The sequence below is a fragment of the Dermacentor albipictus genome, chromosome 1, assembly GCF_038994185.2.
Source record: "Dermacentor albipictus isolate Rhodes 1998 colony chromosome 1, USDA_Dalb.pri_finalv2, whole genome shotgun sequence".
Taxonomy (NCBI): domain Eukaryota; kingdom Metazoa; phylum Arthropoda; class Arachnida; order Ixodida; family Ixodidae; genus Dermacentor; species Dermacentor albipictus.
In genome coordinates, this window is record NC_091821.1 from 146,086,238 (window position 1) to 146,112,902 (window position 26,665).

Genomic DNA, 26,665 nt, shown 5'->3' on the forward strand with positions numbered 1-26,665 from the left:
AGGTCACGCGCGATTGGCCTCGGAGGGAAAGGGCGGGCCGTCGCGGCCGCCTCTTCTTGAGCAGCCAAATGACACGTGTAGCTCGCACAGATGACGGTCACGCGACACGAAGACAAGACGACTCGAGCACGGTGGCTACCAGCGGCCAATCCATGTAAGCGAACCTCTTTCCTGCGTGTTTTGCTTGTATTCGGTGGTCAAATGGTTCAGCAACTCACTAGGCGCGTAAATATGGCACTCGGTTGCCTCCTGCAAAGATCAGGGTGTTGCCACAGATAGGATACATGCGCTAACAGCGTCATGTTCCAACTTCGTGGCGAATGGATACGTGCATAGGTGTAATGCACGTATCCACCGCAAAAAGTTCCTAGAGCGTGGACGTTGCAAAAGAGGCAAGTTCCCTTACGGGTTCGCTTCGCTCAGGAGTATCTATCTAAGAGTATATTTTGGTGGTCGCACATGCGTATGCGTTCGCAGCACAATGCGCAGGCCATGTTATCGTAAAACTTTTGCGACCAGGCGCGCAGCAACAAGTCCCTGTGCATTATGCCCAGTCTGCTCGGACACGTACATATACTGACCTGCAACCGCTCGTAAATGCTGCCGCTAATTTTAGTCGAATGTAACCAGCAACAAGGTCTTAATTGCAACAAGTATTTTACCCGTGGGCAAGCACTGGCGTAATCGTGTTGCTGCCAAAAATTTACACCAGCAGCAAAGTAAAATACGCTTGGTTACTGCAATGTTAGCTGTTTTTGTCCGTTTGAGCTTTGCGCCACCAGATGACTGCACCATGCAGGCCGCTCACGTTTACACCAAAAGGGGCGTACGCCTGCGTTTACCCGCTTACCGGACAAGCTAAACCGCGCTTTCGCGGAGCTCTTTAACTGTGTTTAATTTTCCCTAAGAGCGAAATGCTTCGATTGACGCAATGACTTGCACGGCTGGCGCCTTACAAACCGGAGTGATATTGCTGTTGATTCACGTGCTTGCCGAGAAAGAAAAAATATCTATTTATTGACAACAGCTCAGTGACCCTGTTGTTGTACATGCAGGGTTTTACGTTTTTTCACACACACGCATATATATATATATATATATATATATATATATATATATATATATATATATATATATATATATATATATATATATATATATAAATGGAACCTTGAGGCTAAGCGTCCTGAGGCTAAGCGTTTTCGATTGAGTTGGTCCTCGCTACATACGTTTTTGTCGCTTCCTATCGTTCGCGCTCATGGGATTTCCCGGTCTGCGTCAGGAAATATTCGGCGTCACGAGTTGACACGCGATACAGTGGTCGAGCGTTCTCGGGATAGATGATCCACTGCATTTTCCATCCTTACCCTCCATCGGGCCTGTATTGGTCGAAAACGACGAAGGCGACCAAACCAATCGCCAATTGTATATATATAAAGGACGTGCTGGAATGCCTATACAAGGGGAGTGGGGTAAATAGAAGGGAAAGAAGATCACAAGCGACGGTCAATCGCCCAGAGGGACTGCATGCGTTGCGAGAGCTCGACCGTCGGCTGTTGGGTAATGTACGTCATTTAAAAGTCCTAGACTGCGGCTTGATATTTATGCCGGATGTCTTTGTAGCCAGTGTGCTGCCATAACATGTTTCGTCGTCGGTCGGTCGGTCGGTCGGCTTTGTGGCACGTCGAGCAGGTGACCGGTGTTGTAGGGGCAGTAGCATCATAACAGTCCGGGGAGTCCTCGGCTTCGACAACTTCCATGCTGGAGTTCCTCGCTGGCCAGGGTGTTAAGGCGCGGGCCCTTACTGCAAAGGCGACACTTGACCAGCTCGTACTCTGCCGGCGGACGTGCTTATGCATTTGGGCGCCTCGTTAGGGTAGCGGGTGGTCATTTGTCGGAGTTTGCACCGCCAGAGCACTCATCCTCTTGTGTTTAGTCGCGCAGGCGCTTTCGGCCGGGACGGGTGTCTGTTGCCTCGCTCGCCAGCGCGTGCGCGGCCGTGTTACCGATGCCCCTCGCTTTTGCACACTTCTTCTCTCCAAGCCACCGGCCGAGGGGCAGTCCAGGCGTCCGCGCAAATTCTTTCTATATATCCTGAGCAAGAAAATATTGATAACGAAATGGGTCGTTGCGAAATACGGTCCCCTAGTGCCGAAAACAGAGCAGATTCCTGTCTAAAGCGCTCAAGTGTCTGTGCCACACGGCGATGTGCGCACACCAATACTGCGCCCGAAATTTGCGCGTGCCGAGTTCCAATGTTTACACTTCAGAAGGCTGGAGGCGATGCATTCTAAATACTCTAGCACATGGATTCTGAACCTATATATATTAGTGTGACCCCGTACCTCCACCACCTATAAAGGCGTTTATTAGTTTGGGGCCGACGGTTATATATCATCGGAGAGATGTATGGTCGCCATGCATCCGCAGATTGCACGCCCGGTGTGGTCGAAACGATGGGGCAATTTTTCGTCCACTTTTGGGGGAAATAGATGTATGTATGTATATAAACCACATCACGAGAAGCCAACAGAGACACCAAGGAAAATATAGGGGAAATTACTTGTACTTACTAATTGAATTGAAGAAATGGTAAATTAATAGCAATGAAAGCAGGTGAAGAAACAACTTGCCGCAGGTGGGGAATGATCCCACGTCTCCGCATTACGCGTGCGATGCTCTAACCAATGGATCTACGTTAGAGCATCGCACGCGTAATGCAAAGACGTGGGATCGTTCACCGCCTGCGGCAAGTTGTCTTGTTATTAATTTATAATTTCTTTCTTTAATTCAATTACTTAGCACAAGTAATTGCCCCTACGTTTTCCTTGGTGTCTCTGTTTGTTGGCTTCTCATGATATGACTAATAAGAACCGAGCCCCACGGTTAACCTACTTTCTTCATATATATATATATATATATATATATATATATATATATATATATATATATATATATATATATATATATATAATCATTGGCGATGCAGTGTAGCCTTTGCCTGGCCATGATCACATGGTCGATGGAGAAAAAGATCGGGCGGCCAGCTTGACCAAACCGCGACATGTGCGAACACAAAATTTCTAGAAATGTCACTCTGTGCGTGCGCAGTGCGAACGATAACGCGAGAGCGTAATCGCCTCGCGGTCGCATTATCGCTGGAAGCGCGATACGAGTGCCGCACTTTGGATCGTAACAGTCAGTTCGGCTAGCTGGAAAAGATTTACGCACGTACACCCAAGTATAACAATACCCTGAAGAGAATTTCCATTTCGCAGACTAACTTACCAGCCTATGTGAACCTTCCCTATATAAACAAGATCTACAAAGCTACCGCCATCCGTCATACCTTCAGGGAAGGAGCCAAGTTGGCACAGAGACGTCGGGATTTAATTTTTAAAAAATTCAATTTCTTTTGGTTGGAGAGTTTATAAACTGCATGATCAATTAGAGCGAGAATTATGCCACTCTGACGAAATGGTTAGCTTCCAGCCTGCGCCAAACGTTTAAGGGATGTGACACAGCCTTGTTCACACTGCCAGTTGTAAATCTGAATTGTACCCGTTGTGCCCATAATAAAGTATTCAGTTATTTTTTTCAGTATTTGTTTCATTTATTGTTGTTGTTTCTTGTAGGTGAATATATTCCCAGAGATTAACGTTCAGTTTCTTGTTTTCTTTTTAATATCTGGTTCGCCATATGTATTACGCTGACAACTGCTGTGTAACTGAAGATGTTCCGTGCCTCAACGCTTCATGCATCCAAAATACGGTATAACAACGTTTTAGAGAAGCAGTGTAGGACAAAAAACCATACGGGAATGTGACCACGAATGAATGAACGATAAATAGGTTTGACCATCCAGCACATACAGAATGAAAAAGTACTTCTGAGAGCATGCGGCTACAATGTTTCGATAAATGGATACAGAAAAAAATACTGATTAGGTAGACGCGACTTGGTCTAACATATGGTGTGAAAAAGGGAGGTGAACTTTTAAAATCGCACAAGGAAGAAAACATAGACGTTCACTCGTTGTTACGTCATCAACCCACCGTGGTTGCTCAGTGGCTATGGTGTTGGGCTGCTGAGCACTAGGTCGCGGGATCGAATCCCGGCCACGGCGGCCGCATTTCGATGGAGGCGAAATGCGAAAACATGCGTGTACTTAAATTTAGGTGCACGTTAAAGAACCGCAGGTGGTCGAAATTTCCGGAGTCCTCCACTACGGCGTGCCTCATAATCAGAAAGTGATTTTGGCACGTAAAACCCCATAATTTAATTTTTTTTGTTACGTCATCAGGGCCCTGACTACATTACTTGGTTGCGGTAAACGCACACGAAAAGAGTCAATAGGGCGTATTGATCTTGCTTTGGGTTGGCATTCCTTTTGAGGGTTTCTGAGCTATCCGGCCAAAGCTGTGGCGTGTCGAGGAGGCGTGCGGGGAGTCACCACTGTGTGCCAGCTTCGCCACTGTCGACCAGCTTCAGAGCCTGAGCGCCTCGTGTGTTTCTGTACAAACGAGGCATGTACAGGATCAAAACGCGCAGACACGCCACGGGAAACAGCTGGTACTCGCGCATAAGGGTCAGAGCCGCGAACTGTTGCGAAATCTCGCGCACGGCTGCAAAAGAGGAGGAAGGCATAAGATGTGTCAGTTGTGGAATCTAAGCAAGGCGGCACTACGCGCGCGCGCGCGCCCACACACACACACACACACACACACACACACACACACACACATATATATATATATATATATATATATATATATATATATATATATATATATATATATATATATATATATATATATATAGCAAAGAGATGGCAAAGTCGATGTGTGCACTGTGCCATGACACAACCTGCAGGCGGATGTCACGAAGTAGTGTTAAAGGGACACTAAAAATAAAAATGATTTCTTCTGCGTCATTAAATTACCATTCTACAACACCAAAACACCAATCTTACCACGATAAGACGTTTAGTAAGCAAGAAAAAGCGCCAAAGCGAAATACAGGTGGCGACGCCTCTTTGAAGTTCCCGCACCAGGTCGCTGTGACGTCATGGATTTTGAGAGCGTCTTTTAGGGCCTATTTATTTATTTAGCGGTACAGACTCACTGCGTTGTGTTCTAAGGGAACCAAATGTTAAACATCGCAAGTTTGGGGAACCTTTACTGAGCCAAGGCGGCCCAAATATGAAAACATACTTTGGAATCCCTGACGTACCAGCGTCGGGGTTTCGGAGCGAAATTCAAATAGTTATACTTTAACCTTCATTTCCTCATCTAATATTCGAACTATTACTTTGAAATAACTGTCTGCAAAGTTCTCAAACAATGCGTTATCAATCTAAACTGATATATTGTTTTGCTTTAGTGTCCCTTTGAAGAACGGTTAGAAGTCTGACAATAGTTTGGAACCGTAAAGCAAATTTGAAAGGTAAATTCCTCTCAGCAACAACAAAAGGATAAGGCCTGATGCTAGTGGGGCGGCGGAGGACCTGACCCCACCTCCCAAGCCCCGCGCCTTGTGTCTGGTTTTGTCTGTAGACTGCGACTCTTTGATATGTGCCTTAATTGGGAAGCATGTGAACGCTTGGAAATACGCGCATTTGATTGCCATAGTTTCTATAAAATTAATATTTTATAATGAAATACGCCACAATTAACCACTTCGCATTGCACTTCGGGAAGTCGCTCATAGTCTATAAAAGCACTGAAGGCAGTAGCGACATACCGCCGCCGCATACACTTTTTTGAAGTGCGCGAGCACGCATGTTGCGACTGTCATTGCCATGAGTGGGTCATGAGTGATGTTGAAGTCGGTCCAAGAGCGCTTCTGCGAGACGGGCGAGTGCTACAGCACAGCGTGGAACAAGTGAACGGTTTCGAGTCTGACTGGAGGCACAAGTCGTCAAGGGCGGCAGACTTGACGACGTGACTCAGACTTCAGCTGAAATAGACCTGCCAGCGCTGTTTTAGGACTGGCGCAAAGGCAGACAGTGACTCGTCGAGGACTCAAAAAAGAAAAAAAAACAAGAAACAAAACGAGCCATCCAGAGCGTTGCGCGCGTGTGTGTGCAGAACAGACGTGCCGAACTCTGGTGCACGCGCCCACAGCCCAGAGGAGAATATGCAAGTGGGTGCTGCAGCCTTGGGGCGTTTTGCCGTCCCGTCAGCAAGTACGGTGGAATTACAGCTGCCTTTAGGATCCTACAAGGGAACATGAAATATATATACACAAACACACATTTTTCTAGCTACCATACTGTGCTGCTGAATTGTAGTCTGGGAGCGGCATGGCGCACGCCCTTATGCCAAACCACACGTCAAATCTAATCGATTTGTGAAAACCAAAGACCGGCGCCTACATGTAGTCGGAATGTGTGGCTGGGCGATATTCAAGGCGGTGTCACCAAATCCGAGCTTGTCCGAATAGTCTGAGGTATACCAAAGTCTGAGGTATACCACGGTTTGGACAAGTACGGGCTTTCACATCCGCGCCTCCGCATATCTTTCCTGTGTGAACGCCGTGCACCATGTCTGAGAGAGCACACGCAAAACATTACTACAGGTGCTCTTTTTCGAGTCGCAGCACATTCACAAAACGACCGGAAGCATCAACCGCCCTTCGGGAACTCTCGCCAGTGTATATACTGGAGAGTTTTGGGTTAGGGGACGCAAGAACTAGGGGCGACGGTACTGCGCAGACCCAGACGTAGGTGTCTGCGCATGCGCAGTACCGTGGCCCCTATTTCTTGCGTACGCAAGCCACTTGCGTCCCTTAACCTAAAGCTCTCTACTATTTCCAAATTCCGCGTGAGGTCGCAGCACGTCTGTCGAGTAAAGGGGCTTTACTGTCGAGGCGTCATGAACGACTCACACCTGAAGAAAGGATCTGTGCCGGATCCGAAACGTCAAGTTCCAATAAATTTTGGTTGGAATTTCCTCAGCTTTAATAACTTATCATGTAATCTGCATTATAAAGACACTTGAAGATGCAGCGGGAAACACAAAATGCATCAATATGGTTGGCGGGAAGCCACAACATGGGCGAACAAGTTCGCGTGTGTAGTCAAATCTGAAACAATGTCTAGACCAAGGGGGCGGGGGGCGGTAAAACGCGAAAAGAGACCTGTTGTAGCCCATGGTGGCAACAGCTGAAATAAGCCTTGATTTATAACCAGACCTGGTTTCGCCGCTGCACGGAAGAGGTCTGTTTTGGAAATCGCAAATATTCGTCTATATATAGTCACAGAAAGTTTGGCCCTCTAGTGAAAATCTCTAAACGCGCTTATAGCAACCGCCACCGGTTCTTTTTTTTTGTATTTTCTACACAAGGCCTCGTTCACAGCAGGCAAGGTTAAAGCAAAAAAGAGCGCCTTGACGGTAGGCGTAATGTGGCGACGATTAGCACAATTTTTTAGGAACTCCTTCTCTACCCTCTCTTTTTTTCCCTCACCCCCCACTGCTGACCGCCTTTCATGTGTCAGCAGATGTAGCTCGACAGTCGCAGCGCGGTCAGCATGTAATTTCCTCTCTTTCCTGTCCTTCATTTTTAAGCGGAATGAACAACCAATCATTGCACTTAACGACTACAACCCTCTCGTGAACAATTCGCTGCCAGTGTCTCCGAGTCGGTAGCGCCCAAGGCAAAAGATCCTCCACACACATCCAAGGTCGCCGTGCCGATGACTGCTGCACAATGGGCGACCTCCTCGCAGAGGCGCAGTTCCGCATTGTTGGTTGAGGGAAGAAAGCGAAAACTTTGACTCGGAGGAAGTAGAGCGATTCGGTGAAAGCGCCGTGCATCTACGCCACAACAGCTGCGACGTCAGCGACCGGGAGCAGCTTGCCCATTCCGAACTCGGTGTTGCGCAAAGACGTAAGCGGCCGGTGCGGCGGCGCGGCAAGGATCGACAGCCGTTTAACTTGAGCGCTGAAGCCACGCAGTGTAGAGCGCGTCATAATTTCTCTCTCGCACACGCCACAAACAAGGCCTACATCAAAAGGACGACACAAGAATGTAGCGCACTTTCGTGTGTCGCTCTCCTTTGGGACCCTTTTCGTGTGATTCTGACAAGCGCACTGACTGACCATTTGAAGCACGTATATATAAGCGCCAAATCCAACCTGCCCCGTTCAGGCCGCCCTTATCATGCGGAGCAGCGGCTCTACATGAGCGCATGGAAAGAGCACTCTGTACAAGGTACACCACGCGCTACTCATTTTAACTTATACGTTTGTATCGGACGATCATCACCCGCCACTCGACTGTCCTTACGCGGTACCGCAGCAGTCAAATCGCCGCAGTTCTTGGAACGCCAGCACAGCATCAATGGAGCAGTCTAAGCACCAATAACCTGAAAAGCGATGCTGATCTATATATAAGGATAACTTGTCATGCAAGTAGTTGATGTGTTGTTTTCATCAAAGACACGGGCGCAAGCCAGAAAATTTTTAAAGAAACACATGGGCACGCGCTTGTTCACTTCTCGAAGTCTGGCTTGCGTCAGTAGTGTCGCTTGCAATGAAGTGCATATTTCAGGCAAGCTGTCATGACATATGCGCATAGCAGCTTGCGCTGAGCTCGCTCAGACTATCTAATTCCCGAGACATGTATGTAGAAAGGCGGGAGCCTCGCTTCCAAGCTTCCACGTGCGCGATAAGTCGCCTGACGGATACGATCTCTATCGTTCACGATAGGGTACAGTACATTTTGCATCGTCATAAAGAACCGCGGTAGCTTTTCTCTTGAGCTAATAGTCAGACAATCGAATGAAATTGACGTATTTCAATGCGTTTCGTAACCGTCAGCTTTCCTTCTATGAAATAAGGAAATAGTGTTAAATAAATAAGGAAATCCTGTCCGCTTCTGTTAATAATTGAAACTAAGCACCGCTAAAAGAACTAGGGACGTCGAGAACACGACCCCTGTTCTTTCGCGCTCTTCACTCTCATAATCAACATCAGCGACACCTGTATAGTTCGCAACCTTTTTTTCTCTTACTCTATCCACCAAAGAAAACGGCTGTGAAAAAGGTCGCGGTGCAGGACTCTAGAATAGCTTCGACCCGCAACCTCGCGTTCAGCAGAAGCACAGCTAGCAGACCAAACTGAAACATGAACGACGTCCCAAGCGAGATTCTATTCGTCGGGTCGCCCCTCGATGCCCTCAAAGTGATTAGGTATTTGTAGGCAGTTAACAAATAAACTCGGATGACCGGTTAGGTCCACATATTCCTTACCAGTCTTATGCCATGCGTATATCGCCAATTGCCCTCTAACCATAACACCAAGCTCAGTTGGCCTTGGAAGCATTACCAAGCAGCATTCCTCTGACTCGACCCCCTTGTCTTCCCCAACACCCTTTACACCGACCGGGCCAACGCGCCGCCATTTCTAGTAAACACATGGTCCGTCCGTCATCGTGCTGACGATTTCAGTGGTCCCAGCAGTGCGACCGGATAATTATTCCAGCTTGTTCTGCTAAGCGCACGAGCGTTACCGCTTGGCGCATAAACCCATAACTTTGCGTGCGGGTACCGTGTTTGCACGACCTGATTATTGCGCGCGCGATATACGGAACCGAGTCCGCAGTGTCACACGCGGCAACATCACGAGGTTCCATGGCGCGCGCGGTGCCAAGCCGCGAGCGTGCAGAATTCGTGCCCTGCCGGAGGCTCTCAAACTGCAGCGGACGAAAATGCACTCGCGTTCGAGGTTCCCCCAAGAGACGCAGCCCTGGCTATAGCCTCCGAGCCAAGCAAGCATCGCCGGCGAGTTTTCTCTTTCGGGCGTGCGCCACATCCTTCCCGTGCACCACGTTCGACCTTTCTGGCGGCCACAGGGAACGAAGGTGAATTATGGATGACTCTACTGGAGCACTTGAAGTGAAAGCAAGGGACCGGACCCTACACGCCAGGTATCCACTTGACCGTCGCCAAGCGATTAGACATTCACAATAAGCGCATTACGTAAACCCCCCGATTCGGGGAAATAAGTCCAGTAGACTGAAATGGTTTTCCGTGTCCAAGCAAACCTCGCTAAAAGGAGCATGTGCAGACCATCTTGTTTAAGGCAGAGCGATGGCGCGCTTTAAGTGGAGCGCGGGTGCCTCAGCGACTGACTCAAGCCTCGGTTAAAAACTAAAGCGGGAGGGTACAGTGGATGGTGTACGTAACACAGACCATTTCACTTCTCACTACGATTTAAACATTTCACTGTTCTATATTAATCGGCACGCGATGCTGTGGGGAAATTAGCACACTAATTGCGATGTGCTAATTTCTCACAGATTCGGGTATCCCGTTTTTAAGAAAACAAATGTGTGGCGGGTGGGGGAAGGAAATCAACGTCGAGCATAAGTAACGGGCAAGAAACTCGTTTACGAGAAAGTAAGCGCGGGAGACGGAGCAAGCAATGCTCGGGTTTTAATGACGAAACACTGGAACGGTGAAGCCAATATTCTGTGCGTACGACTACGAGTTTAACATATTTTCACCAGCTGGCTTTTTCGGCTGCAGCGATCTAACAGTAGTGACCCCTACAGGGGTAGCATGCACAAGGACACTACACAGCAATCTATTGGGGACTTCTCGTTTCATTTACCACGCTCGTTACACCGTATACGTAATGTAAGCATTCATTTGGCTCTATTTTTTTCCCCCTTATGTACCCCTCAAGACCGGCCGATACTGCGATGATGTATAGGCGGATTAAGCGCCGCTCGAACCACTTCTGTACGTGAGGGTGCGCAGCCGGCAGCGCGCACCCTGCTAACGCTGTGTGGAATAGCAGGAATGAGTTTTCTTTCCACGAGACAGAACACGGCAGCTGTTTTAGCCTATAGATGAACGAACTTGCGGTAGACCAGTGCAGACCATATGTAAGATGGCCATATTTTTAAATGTCATTATTCATGACGAAGGGCCGGCGTCGGGGCTGATAAAGATATAACTTACAAAAGCTTTTCATTTGTAACTTTCAGGTCTATATGTTTAAAGATGCTGCAAGTTAGGAATTAGGCATTGTACATTTACTGGGAGTGTACATTTCACTGGGTGTCAATCCCTGGCGTTTACCGTCAGCTCCACAACATCCGTCCGTATAAGTTGTGCCGCCGTCTGACAGTGCGCCGTCGCCTAGCGCGTGACGAAGGCTTTTGGAGAAAGTAACAAGCGTTACGTGTAACACTATAGTGTATCGCACACTTTGGGGACGGATATCCCCAAGCTGGCGTTAGCACAAGGTCCCCACAGCTACTGGACACGTCCTCAAGATACACTGACGGGTAGCGAGATAAAACTTTACCAAACTCCCGTAACAAAAAGGGAGCACTTACTTTCCTGTGCGAAACTGAAGCCACTCACTTGGATCTGCGCAGATGTAATCAGAGTGGTTAACCTTTAGTAAACTTCGCAACAAGATATACATACATTGCATATTGCCAGGAATCGGGAATTGCTCGAGCGCAGTAGTGTCTGGTTCTGAAACACATCACAAGGCGGCGATCTATAACGAGAGCGCAGCGAAGGTGCCAGTGCAGCTTTCCTATGCGCAGGTATACCACGTGTCCAGATACGCACAGGATGTGGGGTAAAAAAACAAAAGAAGGCTGAAGAAGCGTCCCTTAATTCGTTACCTCCATGTAACATGTGCAGCTGTTCGCTGTCATGCGGCCACCCGATTATTTGAAGCAGCGCGCGTATGATGCTGCCAATCAAAAGCGAGACGCACGAGCGAAGGTACGAAGAAACACGGAGAACGTCAGATACTGGTTACGGATTTTTCTGCAGCAAGCTGAGCTTCCAACTTTGAAACATTGATTTGAATGCAATTCGTTCGAAAGTACGATACGTTGTACCAAAGAATGCTATCCTATGACATTTTGTACGATGTTAATGCGTAGAAGCGGTGAACAAAGAAAAAATTGTGGAGCCTTGTTGAAAGAAAAGTTAAGAAATAGGACTATGTGAAACATAACAAGCAATAATAAGACGCCGTATGATATACACGTTGTCCCACACAACTTGAGCCAAGAATTTAAAAATGAAAGGCGCGTCGGAAACAAAATTGAACCGAACGCACAATAGCCTATAGTAACTCACTTTTTTTTTCCCCATAACTAATTATTTAAGTTGAATTACCCAACTTTTTCATTATTGGCTGGGGACCCCCAGTATGATACGCAGATCTGTAGAGCACCTTCAGAAATCACCGATCGAGTTGTTTCCTTTACGATACGTCTCACGTATAGTCTTTTTTTCCGGGTTGCAAAGAAAGCCCGCGAAATACGAAAAAAAAAAAATCCACGTGATGGGGCGCTTGCGCAATGGTATCGTGCTGCTCTCAAGCGTTCGTTCGGTGAACAAGGTCGGCTCCCGTCGAATGACGGCGAGAATGCATGCTGATGGCCGAGCGCTGCCGGTGAGATGAAGATCGCCCTGGCGCTTCCTCGTCGCCAGTCACGATGCAGCCGACCTTGTTCACCGAACGCACGCTTGAGAGCAGCACAATACGACTGTGCAAATGCTCAGTCACGTGGCTTTTTTCGTACATCGCGGGCTTTCTTTGCAACCCAGAAAAAAGGACTACGTGAGACGTATCGTAAAGGAAACAAGTCGATCGGTGGTTTCTGAAGGCTCTCTACGAAATCTGCCTATAATACTTGGGGTCCTCAGCCAATAATTAAAAAGTTGGGTAATTAAACTTAATTATTTAGGTATGGGAAGACGAAAAAATTCTGAGTTACTATAGGCTATTGCGAATAGTATGCGTTCAGTTCAATTCGCATCCGACGTGCCTTTTACGTTTAAATTCTTGGCTCAAGTTGTGTGGGACACCCTATATCATGCGCTAACAATAATCACAGTAATTAGCAACGGTTGAACGTTGCTTTGCGCTAGGAAGTATCACCATATTTGAATTTTGGAGCGCCGAGACCAGCTTAATATGCATGAAAAAAAGAAAAACAGAGAGAGAAAGAAACGGCATTGTGTTTCAAATGGCCCCTAATAGCACTCAGAAGAACTTCACTTTGACCTAGTTGGTGTTTACTGCATATCATATTGACCGCAAATAAAGACGGGGACATAAGGAGAGAACACGTAAACAGCACGTGCGGTAACTTTAAACTGTTTTAATCACAGCAGCCCGTGGGCATATATAGGCAAATAGAACATGCGCAGATCGCAGCAAACAAGAATACACATCAGCTTAGCGTGGCAACCAATTATCAAAAAAATCTATTTCCGATTGAAATAACCTAATGGAGGTATCGCTAACACAGTCTTGACCAGACTGCACGTGAACTGATGGAGGCTTATCACATAAAAAAGAAAGGCCAAGACCGTGTTAGCGATACCTCCATTAGGTTGTTTCAATCGGAAATAGATTTTTTTTTTATAATTGGTTGCCACGCTAAACTGATGTGTATTCTTGTTTGCTGCGATCTGCGCATGTTCTATTTGCCTATATATGCACACAGGCTGCTGTGAATAAAACAGTTTAAAGTTACCGCACGTGCTGTTTACGTGTTCTCTCCCTATGTCCCCGTCTTTATTTGCGGTCAATATGATATGCCTAATAGCACGTGCTGTATAGGGAGACGTGGGATGGTCGTCCGGGAGGCTCAGAGAAAAATGTGCTTCAAAAGCCGACTGAGGAATATGAACGAAAATAGATTGACTGCTAGAGTATTCAGTTACTTGTACAGAAAGGGAAAAAAGAAGAAAATAAAAACGTTGAACGGCAGTGGAGAAAATAATGCAAACGCTACGGAGGCACGGGAACTAGGAAGTACATATTATGCTAACGGCGTGCGCACAGTGGCCCAGCAAATAATGAAAAAAAAAATATAAGGCATACTCTAGGAAACTTGTCGGCGACGAGTACTTGTATGTAGCGTGTGTGTGGAAATAACGCAGAAACAACTCAGCATATTTTGATAGGATATCGTAGTATCCATTCATAGGTGAATGAAGACGTAGTTAATTACCTTGCTCGCGACCATGGGCTTTAAGGATAATGGAGGAGAAAGGTTGATGAAACTGCGATGATAGGGAATAAAAGACCCGTGCAATACGGCTGCAGCATTGGTGGCGTAAATGCAGGGAACACGCAGAATGAAAGGAACATATACTATTTACGGTAACAAGATACTTTACAAAGATTCTATGATTTGTTAGTACGAACATAATAAAAGAGAGGGGCCGAGAATAAGTGAAGCGGGAAGACAAAAAATAAAACTATAGCCACGACGCTTTTCCAAAGGGGATACTCACGAAATTAGCAACGGTTGAACGTTGCTTTGCGCTAGGAAGTATCACCATATTTGAATTTTGGAGCGCCGAGACCAGCTTAATATGCATGAAAAGAAGAGAAAAAAAAGAGAGAAAGAAACGGCATTGTGTTTCAAATGGCCCCTAATAGCACTCAGAAGAACTTCACTTTGACCTAGTTGGTATTTACTGCATATCATATTGACCGCAAATAAAGACGGGGACATAGGGAGAGACCACGTAAACAGCACGTGCGGTAACATTAAACTGTATATTCACAGCAGCCCGTGGGCATATATAGGCAAATGGAACATGCGCAGATCGCAGCAAACAAGAATACACATCAGCTTAGCGTGGCAACCAATTATCAAAAAAATCTATTTCCGATTGAAACAACCTAATGGAGGTATCCCTAACACAGTCTTGACCAGACTGCACGTGAACTGATGGAGGCTTATCACATAAAAAAGAAAGGCCAAGACTGTGTTAGCGATACCTCCATTAGGTTGTTTCAATCGGAAATAGATTTTTTTTTTATAATTGGTTGCCACGCTAAACTGATGTGTATTCTTGTTTGCTGCGATCTGCGCATGTTCTATTTGCCTATATATGCCCACGGGCTGCTGTGAATAAAACAGTTTAAAGTTACCGCACGTGCTGTTTACGTGTTCTCTCCCTATGTCCCCGTCTTTCTTTGCGGTCAATATGATATGCCTAATAGCACATGCTGTAGGGAGACGTGGGATGGTCGTCCGGGAGGTTCAGAGAAAAATGTGCTTCAAAAGCCGACTGAGGAATATGAACGAAAATAGATTGACTGCTAGAGTATTCAGTTACTTGTACAGAAAGGGAAAAAAGAAGAAAATGAAAACGTTGAACGGCAGTGGAGAAAATAATGCAAACGCTACGGAGGCACGGGAACTAGGAAGTACATATTATGCTAACGGCGCGCGCACTGTGGCCCAGCAAAGAATGAAAAAACAAAAGATAGAGCATACTCCAGGAAAGTTGTCGGCGACGAGTACGTGTATGTAGCGTGTGTGTGGAAATAACGCAGAAACAACTCAGCATATTTTGATAGGATATCGTAGTATCCATTCATAGGTGAATGAAGACGTAGTTACCTTGCTCGCGACCATGGTCTTTGAGGATAATGGAGGAGAAAGGTTGATGAAACTGCGATGATAGGGAATAAAAGACCCGTGCAATACGGCTGCAGCATTGGTGGCGTAAATGCAGGGAACACGCAGAATGAAAGGAACATATACTATTTACGGTAACAAGATACTTTACAAAGATTCTATGATTTGTTAGTACGAACATAATAAAAGAGAGGGGCCGAGAATAAGTGAAGCGGGAAGACAAAAAATAAAACTATAGCCACGACGCTTTTCCAAAGGGGACACTCACGAAATCCAACCATCCATCGGATTGCCAACGCCAACCCTGGCGGTAACAAGGGCGAGCGCTCGAGGGTAACACACGCGGCCAGAATAGTTCAGGTGCAAAGCCGTGGGACAGGAGCTACGACGTTATAGCAGTTATCAGGCGCGACTCGGCATTTCCATGCTGCGACATACGACCCGTGACTGGTCTAAGCAGGCCATACGAGCGCTGCGCGGATTTGCTGAAGGCCAGCTCACGGGAAAAGCACGTTCTACGTCACTCTGCCATCTAGTGTATATGGCTCCTGTTGCGTCTCAATTGGCAGCGGCGGCTTTCAAGAGGTGCAAGTCCGTGTCAGCGCGAGAACACGAGGTGAGAGAGAATGCGAGAAAAACGTGTGTGGGCGCGTTGCACAGAGAAACGGTATAGCACCGCCTAATGTAACATAGAGCTGGGCGCCTATACAGGGGGTAAACTGCAGCCGACCTGCGCAAATATTGTACAGGGAAAGTCAGGACATGCAGTGAAGACCAAATTAGCGATACACCAGGACAGTCAATGAACGCAACGATTGTCTCCGAGACCTCGAGTCTTCAAATGTGGTGTACCGAACAACAGAAGAGCTACAGGGCTGCTGGCTAGTTGTCGGAGGCGAATACCATTCAATGGGTAGCGCCACCAAGCTCTTGTTCTTATTTTGCTTAATGTTCTAGCTATCTTTCTGAAAAAGAACCCACACACACACACCAAAGAGAGAGAAAGAAAGGGAGAATTTCCAGCATCAAACTTTCTGAACCACTACTGGGAATTGCTTGTCTTAACAAAAGCGTATACTTACAAAAAAAAAAGTCATTTTTATAATTGCGTGCAGACCAAAAAAAAAAAAACTGTCAGACACGAGATGTTGATCTACACGGCGCTGCCATCACGATCTCTTGAAAGAGACGAAATAGAAAAGGCAATTATCAGTACACATGATACTAAATCATATACTCGAGTGACTTTATATGTCTGTCACCATTCTTATTCTTTCTTTTTTTTAACTTTTGAAGAAGCGGTACCGGTCCTAATCACAAACGCGAAGTTTACAAAAGGCACTTTTACTGTAAAAAAAAAAAAGAAAAAAAGCCCTGTCACGCTCCCTTCTGTTGCGTTCTTCTCTCTTAGGCAAACAGCCTGACGAGTCGAAATGTTGATGGACACCCGTATATTCAAATGCGAGCTACAAAGAAAAGTTGGTAGATGGCTATGGTATGAAGAACGAGATACATTCATAAAGATGCAAGTGCGAACGGTGTTTACTACAAGAAATATAAAGATGAAACCTCAGATACTACTTTGGGGGTGAATAAGGAGTGTAGCCAATGCAGAAATAAATACGGGCTTTGCCAAGGATATCCATAGTCGTCACTGATATATTTATAATTTACCTAAGCGGAATGGGAAAAGGCCCGAATTCGAGTCAGATAAGTCACATTTTCCGTGTCGACGACTATAGGACAAATTTGGGATGCATCGCCTCTCAGGACTGATGAACGCCGATTACATCCTCCTGTCAGACTAAACTAAATGACCTCCGAAGGTTAATGGATATTTGTGAAGACGAGATAGATGTTTTATGCTTGCAGTTTAGAGCAGAAATGTTTGGTGTTATGCTATATGTATGAAGACGAAATCAACACGATTCTGGTGCAATGCACGGGATTACATGCAACAGTGAAGGCGCATAAATACATCGATGTATTGAATAAATAATGGAAAGGTCTTAATGCGTGAGCATATAAAGGACGTATGTAACTTTCAGGAAGCACATGAACTTTGGGGTCATGATAACTACGAATTTGCGAAATATAAAAAGAAAAGGCGCAGTGGTACCAAGTTTCACGTTTGCAAGCGCGGTAGTATGCGTGAGATTAGATTCCAGTTCCAGACTCGTAATTTGGGCACAGGAAAGTTGTTAGATTAGCTTTAGGTGCTCATAAAATTTAGGTACCCGTCAAATTTACACTGCGTTAAAATTAATCAAAGAAACAGTAATAATAAGTATCCCTACTTGCAAACGAAAGGACACTGCAGATCACGTAGTGCGGCTTACTGCGTCACATTCATCGACACCTGCTGTACGCCATTGTCAATAAGCACTTTGCAGGAGACCGTCAAAGCCATGCTAGTGGCAGCCCAACATCCCACGTAAGATTTCCACGTGCTACCATTGCCGAACACGCCTAACGCCCTTCCTAGCACCTCGGTGACGTGACACTTTACCGAACTGTTTGATGCAATTATTTCGGTTACAGGTCTTCCTCAAGCGCGCTCGTTAAACCGGAAGAGCATCAGCTGGACAAACTCATCCGACCCCAGCAGCGATTCTTTATCGGAACACGCTGTCCAGTTGCCCGCAGAATACTGTGATGCACCCGCGCGAGCTGCATACTGCCACAAATGAGAGTGCGACAAATGTCTCGCATCAGCCTTTGCCAAGACTGCCGTAAGAAAAGGAACGCTGTACAAAATTTTCGAGTTCGACACACACATGCTGACGTCAACATGAACAGTTGTGGCCGGAGCATGAGCGTACTCATATCGACCAGTCTCCGCCTACATGCTTTTGGCATACCGAGTGAGTCGCGGCACATGCTTGGACAGAAGTGACAGTGATGTAGTGGATGAGACGTTACGAAGCTATCGAATGCTGCAGATGTGCTGTTAGACGCTCTCTCTCTCTCTCTCTCTCTCTCTCTCTCTCTCTCTCTATATATATATATATATATATATATATATATATATATATATATATATATATATATATATATATATATATATATATATATATATATATATATATATATATATATATATATATATACATACAACACGTGGCTATTCATCATCATCAACATTTCATCAAGTTGCGCTGTGACAATGAAGCGTGGTGAATAGGAGGAAATAAAAAATATACATATTCCAGAACCATGGCATATGAATGTAGCTCAGTGTACCGCCGCGATGTGCTGGAATGCAAGAACGGCCGAGCGCGCAACGACTACGGCGCGTGCTCCAGGACGCTGCAGCTGGCCCTGCACGAACCAGTCCCACGGCCGCGCCAGTGACTATTTTCCCTCTTTCTCTCATAAGCAGAGGGAAACGCGCCAACACTGTTTCACACTCCACATCAATCAAACACGACAGCGATATAACGCGAATCGCTTGCGTACAAATTATGAGCGCCAGGTCTCCAACCGTGGCGGGCGAAACGGCGCCAACACCGTGCTCGACCATCATGGGAAGCGGCCGCGTCGGTCGTTGCGCGACAGGCGGGCGGCCTGAAATACCGAGCCGCACAGCCACCGCCGTCATCCGCTTGCGAGCGAGACGCACCGGGAAAGCGATCGTGGTGGCGCGACGAGTGAGCGGCAAGGCGAAACACTAGCCTGGTGTAGCGGCGGCACCGACAACAGCTCTCGTATGTCCTTCCTCTCGGAGCGCCTGTGCATACCTGTCGATCTAGTCACTCATGAAGCTTTGTCCATCGCTGTCGAAGTGAAACGGCCCTAAGATTTCTTTTTGTCTGCGGATGCATGGGGAGAGGTAGCAGCGTCTACATTTTGTTTGTATTGGATGTAGATTACGTGCTAGAACACTCCTCCCCTCTCCCCAACCTCCCATCCCCAGAAATAAAATGCTGGTTATACCACCGACTCCCTCGCTATGTGATTCACTCACGCTTGTGCCATGAATCATCAATTTGAGGCAATTACGGTAGAACGTTCTTAGGGCTTCCTAATCTTTTTTGTGTAATCCATCGGTTCTGACACAATCCTACCAGGAATTACGTGCTCTGCTCTTATCTGCATGTCGCTCGTTAGACAGGCAGATACTTTTGCAATGTTCGACACGCTTGCTTTCAAGCGCTGAAGGTGCAGTGGTACACTCGTTGCCTGCACCCTAATAGCGCCCAACTGTGCGTCGGCTGAGGAATTTTCAAGTACCAGTTCGCGGAATTTGAGCTTTTATGTAAGCGTCGCGTCAAAACACTTCACTGCATGCGAAAGATATGTTCACAAACTTCGAGCTTTGCTGATCACCTACCACAGCAAGCGAACTAGCACATGTCTTCCAAAGAAATCGTTTGCGTGAATCAAGACATAACCCCCAAATTGTTCTTGTAATGTGTTTTCATTTGCTTTCCAGTTGTATCGTGGCTGTCCTCCGACGGAACCATGGCGTCGGGTGCCCCTACGAAGAACTGTGCCAGCGCCGATGCCTCGAGTACTTGTGCGAAATAAAAAGCTATGCGACGGCGGCGGTGAGCGACATGGTGGTGCCTGCACTGCGAATATACTAAAACCTGGAAAGGGTGTCGCAACTCGTTACTTTACGCAGGCTGAGCAGTGGGAGTGTGTGTGTGTGTGTGTGGGGGGGGGGGGGGGGGGGGCTACCAGCGGCCGCGTCGCACGAGAGACGTGTGGCGGTACTCTACGGGGGAAGGGCTGCAAAAGCGCGCGGCGCGGGAGGAGCGGCGTGGCCGGATGTGGACGCGTCAAGCGAAGCCGGAAGCGGCCACCGCGTCCCGCCTGGCCCTCGCCGATGAGCCGATTGGCAATCCAAAGAGGCGCGGAAGCGGCCGGGCTCTGCTGCCGCGCAGTTTGCGGGAGTTGGAGGGTGAGGGTGATGGAGGAGAAGCCGGGGGTCGCCGCGGGGGTCGCCCCCGGAGGGGTGCCACAGACAGATGGCATCCGCGGGGCGACGGCCACCCCCGCCGCCAGCGCAGCCCCCAAGAAGAGACGGCGGCGCAAAGATGGCTGCTGCAGGGGGGTGCCCTCGAGAGAGCGACCCGCTCAGGCCGGAGCTGCTACACTGCACACGACCCACAGGCCTTGACCGCCGTCAGCAATGAAGAGCTCGGCGGTTACTAAGTTCGGGGCCAGTACTACGGCAACAAAACGTGATATGGCATTCCCGCGTTCGGATTAACGAGCCCCGTCGCACAGGCTTCTGTACGAGGTCAAAGTAAGAAGCCTGCACAAAGCGAGACACCAGAGATCGACGGCGGGCAAAGGCAGCGACCCTACTTCATGAACCAACTTTGGCCGCTTTCTAGTGCTTGGCCATGCCGACAATTTGCGCGCGAGTTTACAAATACGGAGTTCGCAATAGGATGAGTTAAACCTTTGTTTTTATTTCGCGAGTCCAGGGCCGGGATAATGTAACGATTCTATTCCAATTATTTTCGCCCTTCGTCAGTGTCGAACGGCTCGCTACTTACAGTATCACCAGGGCCGTAAACGATGGACGACACGAAATGAATATAAGGAAATCCTTACGTTAACTACCGGCTCTGATACATAGCAAGAGGCCCAACCATCCCGTTTGCATGCCTGCGACACCGTGAGAGTTCTGTCAGAACACGAACAATCTTTGCATGCGCGCTTTTCTTGTTCATGTGCGGAACGAAAGGTTCTTAGCTGTCGGCGCGCGGAGCACAAAAAGCCGTGTGCATTGTGAAGTGAACGAGCAGAAACTGCAACACCGTGGCGTCCTGATGTAATTCACTGAGCCGGCGCGGCTGTATTCCCACCGCACGATGACACTCCGGTCAAACAGTATCACCTGACCCGCAATTTTAAACTGTTTCCCCTGCCTCCGTTCATCGTCGTGAGCACAAGGCACATCACCGCGCAGTGTCCTTAGACGTGCTCGCCTCGCCTCCCCCCCCCCCCCCCCGCCACAGCAGCAGAATTACAATGTCGACTGGATGCTTTAGTTAGGAGAATCCACCATAGATGGTGGGCCAGGACATCCTGCGCGCCACCCGGCACGTATGCACATTTATTCAGTCGGGCCATTCGTGAAATGTGTGGACATTCAATAGCAAGTAGCCAAACTTGCACGAAACATCCAATGAAAAGCTGTCCTGTACATATATGCTAGATAGCAGTTATTTCGGTAAGTAACATCAATCGATCAGGATTCACGCAGGACACATCTCGGATGTGTATGTGCGTGGTCTGATGTGAATGTCAGTGAGTGATGCATACGTCGATATTTGATTTACTCCAAAAGATATTGAAATATACTTGGGGTACATTTTGCAAGCGTACTGTGAATAACATTGTCACTACATTTTATTAGTTTAGAAAGTAAAGAACACTGCAAAGCCATCGTATACCTGCACCACGTCTGCAGTGTTTACGTCGCACAAAAGGGAAATCAATTCAACTTTGCTACAATGAATGCACGAGAGGGAGCTTCATACACAATCGATCACTTGAAGTTTGCATGAATTAAAGCACTACTGACACATACGAGTAAAAGGACGGCGCTCGGTGAGTGCGTTTCGAAATGCCGGACTTGACGACGTTGTCACGACGTCATGACGTCGTGCCCCGCGCGTTTCCTTGCGCTGCGCTCGCGTGTGGCAGCGATCGCAGAAACGGAGCCCAGTCGCGTGACGCATCGGCCACCTTGGTACCGAAACGCGTTCGCAGTAACAGATACTTATTTAGCAAGTCATTTAGCGCGCTCTGACGCTTTTCAGTAACATTTTCTATGGTTCTGGGTGCTCAGTGCCATCGGACAAGGTTTTAGCGAGTGCATATTCCTGTTCAGATTTAGCTGTGGCTACTTGTTGCATATACCAGCTGATTATTATTATTATTATTATTATTATTATTATTATTATTATTATTATTATTATTATTATTATTATTATTATTATTATTATTATTATTATTATTATTATTTAAAAATTACAGTTGAGTTTGAGTAGCCTGTGACAGACACAATTGTTCCGCCTTTTCAGGTGTACTTCTAGTAGAGTCGGAGCTTTTTCTTTCCTTTTTTTCTTTTTTTTTCTTTCGATGCTTGTAGCGCAGCTCGGAACGAGCAGAAAACGAAGGTGGAAGTGGTAATGAAAAGGAACGGAGAACAGGGTGAGCGCTCACTCTGTTCTCCGTTCCTTTTCATTACCACTTCCCCCTTCCTTTTTTGCTCGTTCTGAGCTGCGCTACAAGCCTAAAAAAGTCATGACATACCAACTCGCCCAAACTGCCGCGCAGTAGAGTCGAAAATGACCTACACGACAAGTCGCAATGTCCAGGTATAGAACACTAAACGATTCACTAATTGATTTACTTTTATTTATTTTAGGGCACATGTAACTGCGGAACTGAAGCGGAGCACTGGTGAGCTGACGTTTACATAGCAGCAATCTTTATACGAGCACCGGTTTCCAGATATCCCGTGCTCAGGACGTGGTACATTATAATACATGGACGTTCCCGTTAATTTTCCCAAAGGCGTCTTTCTAGCCGTTCGGGTGATCTTAACTGGAACGCATTTTTTCAACAAGTTTCGAAGATGAATATGTCGAAAGTGTTGCTAGTTTAGGTAGACATGACTTCACTACTGCCCAGCTTTAATTTCGTAATTGTAACATGTGCCCTAAAATGCATATAGTCGCAAAGTTTATTCGTCAGTAAGCTAAGTCTACATCGCGATATGTCGTCCAAGTAATGCTCGCCTCTTCAGGTAATCCACCCGAACAGCTTCATCTGCAGTTTATGCCTCATGCAATTTTGAACAATCCGTTCAAAACACGATTAAAAGAGAAACAACCTGGTTACCAGATCTTTCTTTAATCTCAACAAAATGTTAAACATCGCTTGTGGCAGATAACGCAGTTTTAATGCCCGAAGTAGTTTCCTCGAGGAGGCGGACAGTAACTGCGTGAGAAATCACAGTAGATATGCAGCTGGTATGATAAAAGTTAATTCACTGAAGTAATCACTTCTTGTTGCAATTTTGATGCCGATCAGATATCAAGGAACGTTTGAAGAGCGCGAAAAGGCGAGGACAAGATACACGTACACACACAAAACCAGTGCTGGCCCTACGTGTGCGTGTATATATACACACGCTTGCCATTTTGCCTCAGAATTCCTTCTAATTGCATGTGCCTTGCGAACTCGCCGTCTCCAATTAGCAAATTGCAACACGTGCCCTAAAAGAAGTAATCGGTTAAAAAAGATTACTTTTAGTCAATTATACATACATTTCGATTTCTGGCGAAAATAATGTCCGCCTCTTCGAGTTACCTAGAGCAAGAAATAAAATTGTACTTTGCGGCAGTCTTTTTTTTTTCATTAAAAATAAAACTGCATATTTCGAGCAGTCTCTTGTAGCTGCGCATCCTATAGTTTCACGGTGAGTCGAGGTGAATGGTGTATTTATGTGTCAAAATAGGAAATCATACTTTTCGTACTAAACTACGAGAGACGTTCCGAAAGTATTTCGTCTTTTTTTTTTAATGAAAGTGAAAATTGTACGCTAGGTCAAACAGACAATAGCCATGAGAATTCGCGCTCGGTGATGGTGCAACGATGCAAGGAGCGTCAGCAGAGGAGGAATGACGCATGCGCACAGCTCCGAAGAAGAGAGCGTAGCAGCAGACCGGCGTGCCCGAGGTTATTCGAGTACAAATCACGATGACAAACAGACGTGTGCTGACAACGAGGTCTCCCATGCAAGTGCGTGCTGTTGTCCGGTATGAATGGGCACGTGGGACTAGCGTGTCCGTCATCCACGAACGCCTACAGATCGCGTATTGTGAAGAGGTCATGTCTCAGGCCTTGCATTGCAGGACACCGAGCTTTACCAGAGTGGTTTTTACAAATTGACTGTGCGCTACGACAAATGTCTCAATGTCGGTGGCGTCTGTGTGGAAAAATAGTACAAGGTGTATACCAGCGAAACTTTTTGTAGGGCTAGTTGGTGCATTACTGAAGTACTATAGCGCCAAACAGACGACACGGGAAGAAGAGACACGGACGAGCGCTTACTAACAACTCGTCCGTGTCTCTTCTTCCCGTGCCGTCTGTTTGGCGTTATAGTACTTCACAAGGTGTATAGTTCATGATGCCATGGTGTAGCTTCTTTCTTTTTTTTTTTGGCAATAAAGTTTCCGCGTGAAAACAAACGACGAAACTTACTTTCAGAACATCCCTCGTACTTTCCCACGTTATTCAAACTACTGCTTAGCGGGATCAGAAATGTGCAAAAACAACAATATCCTATTGAAACATAATCGCATGATAACAACCTAGCTCAGTTATGTAAGTACGTACGTAGTTTTATATGAATGTATGTATGTATGAATGAATGTATGTATGATTAGAATAAATCTACAGACACACAAATTATGACGTGAACATGCTACTGCGGTAACGCAATAATAAGGGGTCACATCGTCGCCGACATATTTCACTTCATTGTTGAAATTTTGTTAACCAGTATGCAAGTGCGGAAGGTATGAATGTGTGGAACGCCAAAATAGCACCCGAATACTGAGACCATACTGCACGTAAAATAATAATTTTAAAAAATACCAGTTGTTTGCTCGAGATTGATGAAGATTGTCGGATACCGTCGGCGGAATTCTTTATGGCCCGGTATTCTATTTTGAAATTTAAATTATTATGTTGGAACTACGTGCTGCGTCAGTTCGCAGTAGCTAGTTGGGCACCTAAAGCGAGTTTCAGAAACTGGACCCAAGCGGCTTGAGCGCGCCATCAAATAACGCCCGTTGGTACTGAGCACGCAAGGAAGTCAGAGTCTGCTTGGGCCTTTCTGTATGCAGGGTGACCATTTTTAAGTTTTATGGAATTTGTAAAGAAATCGTCTGTGGCAGATAGCATAATTCGTGTCCTTGAGCTGGAATACCCGAAAAGGCGGACATTACTAGCACGAGAAATGGAAACACATATTCAAACAATTAACGAACGTTCACTAATTAACTTCTTAATTACTTTACAGCACACATTGCAATTCACGAAATGAAACCGGTGAGTTTGCAAGGCGTGTCCACTTGAATGAATTCCCAGAATGACACCAGGTTGTGATTTTCTGCACTTGAGTCAATAAAAAGAACAATGAATTCAAGCTGACCTTTATTTTTTCTCATTCAATGCTGCAATCATATTCCCAACGCGAAGGCATCATCCAAGCCAGCGAACATGCTTTCTGTGGGCAAAACAAATCGGAAAGGTTTAGAGGAAGCCACACATATTGTCAACACCATTGAAACACGTGGTCGCTGCCACTTAGAGGAGAGAAATGGAAGTGTGCGTATATGGAAAAGAACATGCTGTCTAAGCTACAAGTTTTCTCACCTTTTTACCAGGGGTTAACTCGCCGTTCAGATCAGCTATGAATACAGTCTGAACATAGTGACCTACAGCGCCATGTCTAACCTGCAAGAAGTTTAATTGTAAGACTCAGTTTCCTTTACATTTTTTAGAAACGATCCATCGAGCTAAATGTCTACCGCATAGAGCCCGGCGACCATCGTTAATGTAATACTTTGAGACCAACATGATGGGAATGTGGTAGGCTGTATCAATAATGCCAAGTAATTATGGCAACGTTCAGTATGGCCTACTCATAAAGGCAGCACCTAAGCAGAACCAATTCTAATCTACTTTTAAACACACAGCACAAAATGAGATGTCACTTATAAGGACGACCGCCTAAAACACTGCAAGATTTATTTCACGTTGGTTCTACGAAAAAGAAAAAAAGATTAACAGCAGCAGATTGGATACAATGGAACAAGAGAAAGCTCTCGAAAAGCGATATCCTGCATGAACGAGCAACACAAGTAAAAAAAGTTCCGCTATGCAAACCATATGAGCTGGAATCGTTCGCGCCGCACGATTTGGCGCGCGACTTCACGTGGTCCAGTGGAGTGCCGTCAGCGCGTACGTTCAGACGCCGCCGTCGAGAAGCTCCGCCATCACCAGAAACACAACAATCGTTTAGCGCGTACACGCCACAAAGGTTTAAGCGTCTGCGTGTTAAACATAGCGTCACCAGCAGAACAGCATCAGCAAAAAGGGCAACGAATGACGTCTTCGCTTTTGCATAATTCGTGGGAAACGAGAAAAAAACTAAAATTCTGGACTTTGCTAAAACCACGCTCCGAATGCGAGGCGC

General features: G+C 46.4%; 1 protein-coding gene and 1 long non-coding RNA gene across 3 annotated transcripts in view; one reads left to right on the forward strand and one right to left on the reverse strand.

The window, feature by feature from the left end:
• On the forward strand, window positions 1–25,617 carry LOC135911033 (uncharacterized). The gene is made up of 4 exons (XR_010567191.1): window positions 1–154; window positions 19,865–19,979; window positions 22,823–22,857; window positions 25,487–25,617. It is a non-coding gene; the product is annotated as an uncharacterized lncRNA (long non-coding RNA).
• The window catches only part of LOC135911030 (serine/threonine-protein phosphatase 4 regulatory subunit 1-like), a 192,665-nt gene that overhangs the window by 128,273 nt on the left and 37,727 nt on the right, over window positions 1–26,665 (reverse strand). The gene's annotated exons all lie outside the window — the stretch shown is intronic.